The following is a 12,123-nucleotide window of genomic DNA, read 5'->3' as shown; positions in this document are numbered from 1 at the left end:
GTATTGGAGTTTGAGCTTCTTTAAAAAAGCATTTATGTTTATTTACTGCTGTGCTGTCTTTGTGCTGCATACAGGCTTCTCGAGCTCCGGCGAGCAGGGGCTACCCTCCAGGCGGGGTGCACAGGCTTCCCACTGCAGCGGCTGCTCTCACTGTGGGGCACAGGCTCTAGAAGGCAAGCTCAGCAGAGACACACGAGTCTAGCCGCCCCGAGGCACGTGGGACCTTCCTGGTTCAGGCATCGAGCCGTGTCCCCTCCGTCGGAAGGCAGACCCTATACCTCTGAGCCACCACGGAAGCCATATATAACTGTTAAAGTAATGTGAAAGAAGGTGAACTGTGAACTTCCAGATGTTCAAGCTGGGTTTAGAAAAGGCAAAGGAACCAGAGATCAAGTTGCCAACATCCATTGGATCATGGAAAAAGCAAGAGAGTCCCAGAAAAACATCTACTTCTGCTTTATTGACTACACCATAGACTTTGACTGTGTGGATCACAACAAACTCTGGAAAATTCTTAAAGAGATGGGAATATCAGACCACCTGACCTGCCTCTTGAGAAATCTATATGCAGGTCAAGAAGCAACAGTTAGAACTGGACATGGAACAACAGACTGGTTCCAAATCAGGAAAGGAGTACGTCAAGGCTGTCTATTGCCACCCTGCTTATTTAACTTATATGCAGAGTACATCATGAGAAATGCTGGGCTGGAGGAAGCACAAGCTGGAATCAAGATTGCCGGGAGAAACATCAGTAACCTCAGATATGCAGATGACACCACCCTTATGGCAGAAAGGGAAGAGGAACTAAAAAGCCTCTTGATGAAAGTGAAAGAGGAGAGTGACAAGTTGACCTAAAACTCAACATTCAGAAAACTAAGATTATGGCAGCCGGTCCCATCACTTGCTGGCAAATAGATGGGGAAACAATGGAAACAGTGTCAGACTTTATTTTGGGGGCCTCCAAAATCACTGCAGATGGTGACTACAGCCATGAAATTAAGACGCTTACTCCTAGGAAGAAAAGTTTTGACCAACCTAGACAGCATATTAAAAAGCAGAGACATTACTTTGCCAACAAAGATTCGTGTTGTCAAATCTATGGTTTTTCCAGTAGTCATGTATGGATGTGAGAGTTGGACTATAAAGGAAGCTGAGCACCGAAGAATTGATGCTTTTGAACTGTGGTGTTGGAGAAAACTCTTGAGAGTCCCTTGGACTGCAAGGAAATCCAAACAGTCCATCCTAAAGGAAATCAGTCCTGAATATTCTTTGGAAGGACTGATGTTGAAGCTGAAATTCCAATACTTTGGCCATCTGACGTGAAGAATTGACTCATTGGAAAAGTCCCTGATGCTGGGAAAGACTGAAGCCAGGAAAAGGGGATGACAGAGGATGAGATGGTTGGATGGCATCACCGACTCAATGGACATGAGTTTGAGTGAATTCCAGGAGTTGGTGACGGACAGGGAGGCCTGGTGTGCTGCAGTCCATGGGGTTGCAGAGTTGGACACGACTGAGCGACTGAACTGAGCTGAACTGAAAAGAAGGTGAACATCTCACAGGTTCCCAGCACCCAGTGCCCACTGCTGTTCATGGCAGCACGCCTGAGCCTTCCCAAAGGACGGGGGACCAGTGGGATGTCCGCTTCTCTGGGCGAGATCTGCTAGATTTGCTGGTGACCTGGAGGTGACGGGAAAACAGGGGGCAAAGCCCCGTGAGGCCTGTCCTGGTCACTGTCTGTGCTGCAGCCACCCCTCTGCCCGCCCCTGGTCTGGCACCAGGAGCTGCTGGCGAAGGCCGCCTCTTTCCTCCCAAGTGCAGGTGGGCCCAGAGCTCAGGCAGCTGTCACCCAGACAAGCTGAAGGACCACCCTCAGACCTCAGGAGACAAGACTCGGGGTCAGGGGCCCCGTGGGGCCCATCACAGCTTAGGGAGGACCGCAAGTGCAGTGTCAGGAAGGGGAGGCCCCCCGGGGAGGGTGTGGGGAGCCGGCCTGGGGGTGCAGGAAGCTCTGTCCCAGCCAGTCCTCGCCTGCCCCGGTCCCAGGTCTGAGCCAGTGCTGGAGCTAGAACCAGCTACAGAGCCTCAGACTATCCTCCGGGGGTGGACCCCAGCCTGGGCAGGTGTGCAGGGTGAGATGACTCCTTCCATCTCTCAAGAAAGAGTCACTACTGAGTGTTTACCACCACTAGGCATGCTGGGAGTGCGGCTAAGAGCAAAAGAAGCAAAAGTCGCTCCCCTCAAAGAGCTAACCTTCTGGGGAGAGACAGACACTGCCTACAGCCCAGTGGGCACAGGCCGGGAGACAGGCAGTGGGGCTCAGCTAGCCTGAGGGGGCTGGAAGGGCAGCGGGGTGTGGGGGGCTCTCTGAACAGTGCTCAGCGAGGGGAGGGCTTCCCTGGTGGCTCAGAAGTTAAAGAATCCACCCACCAAGCCAAAGACACAGGTCCGATCCCTGGCTTGGGAAGACCCCTTGCAGGAGGAAACGGCAACCCACTCCAGCATTCTTGCCTGGAGAATCTCATGGACAGAGGAGCCTGGTGGGCTACAGTCCACGGGGTCGCAGAGAGTTGGACAAAACTTAGTGACTAAACAACAGCAATGGCGAGGGGCAGGTGTCCCTGGGCGGAGGCGGAAGGGAGAGGGCACAGGCGGCCCCCTGGAGGGGGAGCGGACTCCAGGCAGCAGGGATCCAAAGGGGAGCAGGGCAAGGGGCCACTGGGTGGGCCTGGGGAGAGCAGCTTGGAAGAAAACTCAGGGAGCCAGGAAGGAAGGGGCTTCGTGCATTGGAAAACACCCCCGATGCGCCAGAGAGCACGAAGTAAAAGCAGATATGCGCACCAGCCTTTTTTATGTGTTTCAAGATAAAGCACTGAAGCCCTGAAGGCTCCCTGGGAATTAGAAATTACATTTAAAGGCAAGAGTCTCAAATTTACCTGTAAACCACAGCCTGGGAGTGACAAACACCTCCTGGGGAGAGAAAAACGGGACACAGGGCCCACAGTCAGCCCAGCAGGCTCGTCTGTGCCCAAGGCAGCCATCCATGGAGATGCATCCAGAGGCCACGAGGCTTCTCAGGGAGCCGGCATGTCCTTCTCTGTTTCACAGATGAGGAAACCGAGGCCCAGACAGGTCAAGGCGTGTGAAGGCCACACAGCTCCCCCTGGGCCTGCCCCCAAGCCTGCAGCTGCGCCTGGCGCACCCTGCCCGCCCCTGGTCTGGCACCCCAGGAGCAGCTGGTGAAGGCAGCCTCTTTCCTCCCAAGTGCAGGTGGGCCCAGAGCTCAGGCAGCTATCACCCAGCCAAGCTGGAGGACCACCCCTCAGACCTCAGGAGATGAGACTCGAGACTCAGGGTCAGGGGCCCTGTGGGGCCCCTCCTCTCATCTTGCCCGGCCTGTCTCCCTCCTGACCCGCCTCCCGCTTCCTGCCTGAGCCTTCCCACTGTCTGCGACATCTTCCATGGCAGAAAGCAGGCTCCCAAGGGCTGAAGTCTTTCCCTGAGTGCTTGCTGCTGCAGCCCAAACGTCCAGGCAGCACCTGGCACACAGCAGTGCCTTGGAGCAGTCCTGACCTGTTCGGTAGTTAAAATAGGGAAAAGGGGTCCAGAAGGGCAGTGGCCAAAAGACACAGAAGGGAAAAGCCCATGAATACAGAACAAGCAGATCAGCGGACCAGAGCGAGGCCCTCAGGCAAAACATACAGCCCTCCCAGCCAGCCCAGTGCACACAGGGCAAAACACACAGCCCTCCCGGCCAGCCCAGTGCACCCAGGGCAAAACACACAGCCCTCCCGGCCAGCCCAGTGCACACAGGGCAAAACACACAGCCCTCCCGGCCAGCCCAGTGCACACACGGCAAAACACACAGCCCTCCCGGCCAGCCCAGTGCACACAGGGCAAAACACACAGCCCTCCCGGCCAGCCCAGTGCACACAGGGCAAAACACACAGCCCTCCCGGCCAGCCCAGTGCACACAGGGCAAAACACACAGCCCTCCCGGCCAGCCCAGTGCACACACGGCAAAACACACAGCCCTCCCGGCCAGCCCAGTGCACACACGGCAAAACACACAGCCCTCCCGGCCAGCCCAGTGCACACAGGGCAAAACACACAGCCCTCCCGGCCAGCCCAGTGCACACAGGGCAAAACATACAGCCCTCCCGGCCAGCCCAGTGCACACAGGGCAAAACACACAGCCCTCCCGGCCAGCCCAGTGCACACAGGGCAAAACATACAGCCCTCCCGGCCAGCCCAGTGCACACAGGGCAGGTGCAGGGGGAGGAGACGAATGTATAAAAGAAGGAAGCCTAGAAGATCGGGGCTCCTCTTCTCTGCGCATCTTTTGGGTCAGCCCGCCCTCATGCCTAGAGAGTGTATTTCCCTTTGTTTGCCAAATAAACCTGAGCTGTATCACTAGTCCGTCCGTTGCTTCAAATTTTTGCTGCAGTGAGAGAGAACCGAGGAAATTACAAACTTCCCTGACACATACGGTGCCGTGACTCGGATTTAACCTGGCTGAAACAACCTCAACTCGGCTCCCACAAGGCAGAGGCCAAAGAGAGCAAAAGCCCAACTCGGCCAAAGCTCCCACGGTGGAAGCTGAACGCGAAGAAAACCCAGCACAGGGGAAGTGACAAGAAGCCCAGGGTGCTAGAAACGGGGACAGCAAAAACGAACAGGGCAGAAAGCTGAGGTGGCTCCGTCTCAGGGTCCAGAAGACCTCCCGTCAGGGTAGGAAGTCCTCGCTTCCATGGCTGGAAGGACATATGGCTGCCAGAATCTCAATCCCTTTACAGTCTCTCGTTCCTCGCTTCCTCGAAGCCCCGGCAATCGGCTGAGCGGCAGCAGGTGCCCAGGCGGGTGGAGGCTCTTCTGCCCTAACCCCCTTTACGCCAGGGTCAGGCCACTGAAAATGTGAGTACAGGTCAGGTATTTAGCAGATTTCCCGCAAGTTAGGAAGGGGATTTCTAGACACGTTTCTCCCACCTATTTTCCCTCCCGTCCTTCAGCCCCTCTCTCCATTTATGCCACTGTTCACAAAGTATTGGGCAGGTCATCATCTTTCCATTTCCAAAAGTTGTGTTTGAAACTGTTCACCTAAGATTGGGACTCAAGCCCACACGTCAGGGACTCTGTGCTGCGCTCAGTCACTCAGCCGTGTCCGACCAGGGCTTGAGCCAGGCCGGAATCCATGGCACTCAGTTTCAGGACCTAATGAAGCTCAGGTTCTTGATGTCTCATTGCAAAATAAAATTCCGTGGCAGACCCAGCAATAGGCAAGAGGTAGATTTGTTCGGATTCAGAGGTAAACACACTCCAAGAGTGTGGGCCGTCACAGAGGACGAGCCTGTGGCCGTGGAATGTGGTGCGGTTAGTGTTAGTGAGTTGGGTGATTTCATGTTAATGAGTGGGAGGGTCATTCCAACAACAGGGGAGCTACCCCTTCATCGGTCTTTGACAGTGCCTTGGGACTGTCCTGGCACCCCTGGCTATGTCACTTAGCTCGCAGACTGAGGATGAAGGTTTAGCTGAAATTGGCTTGTTTGTCATCTTAGACCCATTTGATTTTAATCAGTTTATGTTATGCCCTTCAGTTCAATTCAGTCTCTCAGTCATGTCCAACTCTTTGCAACCCCATGGACTGCAGCACACCAGGCCTCCCTGTCCATCACCAATTCCTGAAGTTTACTCAAACTCATATCCTCTGAGTCAGTGATGGCATCCAACCATCTCATCCTCTGTCATCCCCTTCTCCTCCCACCTTCAATCTTTCCCAGAATCAGGGTCTTTTCCAATGAATCAGTTCTTCGAATCGAGAGGCCAAAGTATTGGAGTTTCAGCTTCAACATCAGTCCTTCCAATGAATATTCAGGACTGATTTCCTTTAGGATGGACTGCTTTTATCTCCCTGTAGTCCAAGGGACTCTCAAGAGTCTTCTCCAACACCACAGTTCAAAAGCATCAATTCTTCGGTGCTCAGCTTCCTTTATAGTCCAACTCTCACATCCATACATGACTACTGGAAAAACCGTAGCTTTGACTAGATGGATGTTCGTTGGCAAAGTAATGTCTCTGCTTTTTAATATGCTGTCTAGGTTGGTCAAAACTTTCCTTCCAAGGAGCAAGCGTCTTTTAACTTCATGGCTGCAGTCACCATCTGCAGTGATTTTGGAGCACAAAAAAATAAAGTCTGACACTGTTTCCATTGTTTCCCCATCTATTTGCCAGCAAGTGATGGGACCGGCTGCCATGATCTTCGTTTTCTGAATGTTGAGTTTTAGGTCAACTTGTCACTCTCCTCTTTCACTTTCATCAAGAGGCTTTTTAGTTCCTCTTCCCTTTCTGCCATAAGGGTGGTGTCATCTGCATATCTGAGGTTACTGATGTTTCTCCCGGCAATCTTGATTCCAGCTTGTGCTTCCTCCAGCCCAGCATTTCTCATGATGTACTCTGCATAGGAGTTAAATAAGCAGGGGGACAATATCCCGCCTCGACGTGCTCCTTTTCCTGTTTGGAACCAGCCTTGTTCCCTGCGCTTTGCCATTATTCTGTTATTACCTACAGTGGGTCTATGACAATGAAATGTTTACCATGGGAGATACCCCAAGCTATTCTTATGGAGGACTAGGGGAGGAAGTCAGTGACTTACAGTCCCTCAGAGCGATAAGAGGATGAGCCTGACGGCTGCTTCACCAAGTTCCCAGTCTCAGGGCACAGGCTTGGATTGCTTTACATCATGGTGTCTATTCCCACCCGTGGTGGACAAACCAGCAATGAGTTAAGGTTACAACCCCTTAATCCTACCCAGCACTGGTCACGCTGGAGGCCTTGGGTATACCCAACTGCAGTCCAGGGGTCCCAGGAGGTCAACATGATTCGAACTGTCCCGGGACCCAATTCTTGGGAGGCCAACCTGCCTCGACCTGCCTGGGGATTCAATCTCCAGGAGGCTGTCACAGCTCAGCCTGCCTGGGGATCTGCACCCTGACTCGGGCACACACGGCTCTCAGGCTGCAACAGTACTGGGTAGAATGAGCTTTAAAAAGGCTTACCCCTAAGGAAGTCCGCCCATGGCAATAGAGGTAAGCCTACTGGCTGTGGGGCTGTGCCCAGTCTCAGCAATAACTCAGGAATCCAATGAGAACCCCACTGCCTTTCTGGAAGGTCTGAAAGAGTCTCCCCAAAAGTTTACCAATCTGGGCTTAAACTCTCATGAGAGACAGGCGACTTCAAAGGACAAATTCCTGTCCTAACGTGCATCAGACATCATGAGCTCCAGCAGCAGGACCCCGCTGCCTCTTTAGATGAGGTGGTCCAGACAGCCACCAACCCCTTTTATAACAGAGAACGGGAGAGGGAGGCCAAGGCTCAGGAAAGGGAGAAAAGGGAAGAGATAAGGCATGCCCAGATGCTGGCCACCCTCCAGGGAAACCCTATGACACCCCGAGTCCTTGAAGGGCAAGGCACAGGGCAAATGCCTGATCTGCAGACGGGCAGGACATTGGGCCAAAGAGTGTTCAAAGAGTGACAAGTCTCCTAAAACGGCTTGCTACAAATGCCATCAATTGGGACATTGGACAGCACTCTGCCCTCGGGACCCAAGAGCCTCAAGGTCAAGTGTCAAGCCTGCCCTCACGATGGTTCAACAGGACTGAAGTGGCCCGCTCCAGCCAGCCCGCCTGTCACAGACAATCATCACGGGGCTGGAGCCAAGGGTGCAACTGGATGTGGCCGGTAGGTTGAGAATTTCTTGGTTGACACGGGGGCAACCTACTCTGTCCTGACCTCTTACTCCGAAGCCTTCTCCTCCCAAACCTGTACCATTTGGGGTGCTACAAGAAAAGCAATTATAAAAAGGTTCACCCGAGCACTTCTTTGTTGCTGGGATGCACAGATATTTCTCCCACCAGTTTCTGGTGGTCCCTGGGTGCCCCTCCCTCACTGGGAAGAGCTCTCTCCCTGCCTTTGACATTTTGCATCTCTTCCAGTCCTGATAGAAGATGCTTTAAACTCTCTCTTGGGGGCGGCCTGACTATTTTTACCAGCCGCCAAGTGAAACAACTCCTGAATGGGAGAGGCCATTTATGGATGTCTGATCAAAACTCCTCAGATATCAAGTAGTACTCATGGAAAACCCAGACCTGACTAGATCCCCTCGTGAGGCTCATAACCCTGCCACCCTCCTTCCTACCCTCAGGGCTCTATCCCTTTTCCCTCTTGTCTAGAAACCTTGGACCACTGGACAAAACGCCAAGCGGGATTGTCAGAAGGTCCTCTGGCCAATCCTGAGGAAATCTGGTGCACCGACGGAAGCAGCTTGGTCTTGGCTGTAAAAAGAAGAGCAGTAGTCTCCAGTCTTGAGACCATACAGGCTAAGCCTCTGCCTCCAGGTACTGCAGCCCAGTCAGCTGAGCTCATGGCCCTGCCTCAAGCTTTAGAGCTGGGGAAAGGAAAAAGAGGAGCCGTTTACACTGACTCCAAGCATGCCTTTCTGGTGCCTCACACACATGCTGCTACTTGGGAAGAGAGAGCCACTCGACCACCCGAGGGTCCCCAGTCAAGTAAGGTGACAAAACCCTTAGGCTCTTGGAGGCAGTGCATCTGCAGCCCCCACTGGAAAGGACGCCAGAAAGGGAGCATGGAAGCGGCAGGAGGGAGCCAAGCAGCCGATCAGGCAGCTGGGAGAGCAGCAGTGGGGAGCCATGCCCTGATAGGAGCGGCCGCCTTAGTTCCACAGACTAATTTGCCAGAAACTCCTTCATGTACTGAACGTGAAACTCTTAAAGCTAAGAGTGAGGGCTTACAAGAAGACCATATGGGGTGGTTCCAAAAGGAGGGACTCATTTTCCTTCCTGGAAACCTCCAATGGAAGTTGGTTAACTCCTTGCATGCCACCACTCATTTAGGGGAAAAGGCCCTCCAAAGATTACTGGAAAGGTCCTTCAGAGGAACAGGCCTCCAAACGACTACAAGGCAAGTGGTCTCCTCTTGTGCCACTTACCATTAGACAATCCCCAAGGAGCTCGAAGGCCCCAGCTGGCCCAGCCCGTCCAGCAATGTGGGGCCTACCCAGGAGAGGACTGGCAGATGGACCCCACCCAGGTGCCAGTTTCTCAAGGGTGTAAATACCTATGAGTCATGACAGACACATTCACAGGATGGAGTGAAGGCTTTCCCACCCGGACTGAGAAGGCTGAGGAGGTGGTAAGAAAACTGCTCCATGAAATCATTCTGAGACTAGGTCTGCCCAGGTCATTACAAAGGGACAATGGGACATCATTTACTTCCAAGGTCACCCAAGGTGTCTCTAAAGCACTGGGCATTACTTATTATCTCCATTGTGCCTGGAGCCTGCAGTCTTCAGGAGAAGTAGAAAGAGCCAACCAATTCTTAAAATCAGCAATAAAAAAGATAACCCAGGAGAGCTCCCTGGGGTGGAAGGAGGCTTTACCGATAGCTCTCCTCCGCACCTGCGTTGCCCCTAAGGAACAGCTTGGTCTTCGTCCTTAAGAGATGCTGTGTGGGAGACCTTTCGTTTATGTCAATGACTTCTTCCTGGAGCCAGAGGTTCAGACCCTCCAGTCTTATACCGTGGCCATTGGGCAACTCCAACAGGATATACGCTTGTGGGGTGTCAACCAGGACCCAGAAGATTCTAAGGAGTCACCACTATCTGCTCCAAGAACTCAAGTCCTAATTAAAGTCTGGAAAGATGGGTCCCCAAAGGCTCAACTCGAGCCCACATGGAAGGGTCTCTTCCCTGTAATACTTTCTACCCCCACAGCAGTCAAGGTAGCAGGACACGACTCCTGGATCCACTACTCACGAGTCAAGCCGTGGAGGAAAACAGAAGAGGACACTCAGTACACCCGTGAGCCCCTGGAGCTCAGACACCCATTCAGGACTACAGGTGAGTGCCATTCTAGTGAACACCCCCAAATCAATACACCCGTGAGCCCCTGGGAGAGCTCAGATGCCCATTCAGGACTACAGGTGAGTGCCATTCCAATGAACACCCCAAAATCAATACACCCGTGAGCCCCTGGGAGAGCTCAGATACCTATTCAGGACTACAAATGGGTGCCATTCCAATGAACACCCCAAAATCAATACACCCATGAGCCCCTGGGAGAGCTCAGATACCTGTTCAGGACTACAGATGGGTGCCATTCTAATGAACACCTCCAAAATCAAGTTTCAGGGATAAGATTTCTCAGGACAGCTCTAAAGAGCCAACACAGCTTGGCTTGGGTTGCACTCCAAAACAGACAGCAGATAGATCTCCTGATTCCTGAACAAGGACGGACTTGACCCATCTTGAATGAGACGTGTTGCTTCTGGGTAAATACCTCCAGCTAAGTTAAAGAAAGTCTCACAGTCCTCAGAAAAACATCCAGACCCCACAGGATCTCAAAGAACGAGCTGGAGAGTTCTCGGGGTGGCTACAATCTCTCTTTGGGGAATCCTCCTGGCGAGGGGGGAGTTGGAGTTGGCTGAAGCCCCTGCTAATCCCCGTCCCCACTATATTGATGCTGCTCACGGTTGCCCCGTGTATCGTCGGCTGTCTAACCCGTTTTGCATCTGCCCAGGTCAGCAAGCTACAACATGCAGTGCCAGTCCAACAGGGATGTACGAAGCTACAGCTGACCACGGGAAGCATCGCTCACGCTTAGATGGACGCCACTATAATGGCTCTGAGGCTTGAGACGGGCAAGAGCGCAGGCCAATGCCCCTTACCCTCCGAGCTCAGCAGCAAGTAGCCAGAGAGACCTCGACGCCCCTATTCCCCAAGAATTGGGCCTCCCATCTCTTGAGGGGGGAATGTTAGATAGCTAGAATAGGAAAAACCAGTCCAGAATGGAGGTGGCTAAGAGACAAAGAAGGGGAAAGCCCAGGAACATAGAACAAAGGTGGGTCTGAGGACCTGAGTGAGGACCTCAGGTGAAACGAACAGCCCGCCTGGCGAGGCCGGGTTGCACAGGCCCTGGGGGAGGAGAAGCGACACGTGAAGGAGGAGCCAAGATCGGGCCGGGCCTCACTTCTCTTTGTGTCTTTTGGGTCAGCGTTCCCTCACACCTCGAAGATGTATTTTCCTTCACATTCTAAATAAAACTCAGCTGTAACACGGAGCTGTAACACTCATCCATCCATTGCTTCAAATTTTTGCTGAAGCAAGCTAGAACCAAGGAAATTACACATCCCACCCCCCAACCAGACAGACCCAGCTGGGTGTCTCCTGAAAATGCAGATTCCCAGGCCCAGAATCAGCCTTTCGGGGTGAGGTTTGAGACTTCTAACCTCCTGAACTTCCCGGGTGGCGCTAGTGATAAAGAACCCACCTGCCAGTGCAGGAGGCATAGAGACACAGGTTCGATCCCTGGGTTGGTAAGATCCCCTGGAGAACGGAATAGCAACCCACTCCAGCAATCCGGCCTGGAGAATGCCATGGACCGAGGAGCCTGGCGGGCTACAGTCCACGGGGTTGCAGTGAGTTGGACGTGGCTAACGCGAGTTAGCACACACGTGCCAGCCAGCTGGGACTGGCGCAGGCGTGTGTAAGACAACCGCCACTGCAGCAAAGGATGGGGTGACCCGCACCCCAGATGCCCACGCCCCAGCGCCCCACCACAGACCACCTCTGGCTCCTGGGGCCCCAGTGAGCTGTTCAAGCCCCTGGACTTCCCTGGCCTTCCAGCACTGGCTGCATGCCCAATGCCATATGAAAACCATCTGCTTCTGCAAAGTGACCAGAGGCATGGAAAAAAGTCCCAGTCAGCCAGACCTGAGAGAGATAAGGGCTCATTTCCAGGTGGTTGAAGAAGTGCTGGTCTTGAGGAAGGAGGATGGCCTGAGACTGGCGGGCGGGGCGGGAAGAGAAGACACAGGAAGACCCACAAAACTGGGCTGGAAGGCGCCCCGAGCCGGTCAGGGAGGAGGCCCTTGGGGGAGGGGGATGGAGGCAGGCCGTGATTCTCACCGCCCCCCGCCCCCCGGAACCTTGCAGGAGAGACAGAGCAGGCCTTCCAGGGGAGGAGCTTTAGAGTGACTTAACGTCTTTGCTGACAAAGGTCCGCCTAGTCAAAGCTATGGTTTTCCATATGTATGGATGTGAGAGCTGGACCA

This window comes from Capricornis sumatraensis, chromosome 10 (assembly GCF_032405125.1).
Source record: "Capricornis sumatraensis isolate serow.1 chromosome 10, serow.2, whole genome shotgun sequence".
NCBI lineage: Eukaryota > Metazoa > Chordata > Mammalia > Artiodactyla > Bovidae > Capricornis > Capricornis sumatraensis.
This window is presented reverse-complemented; position numbering follows the sequence as displayed.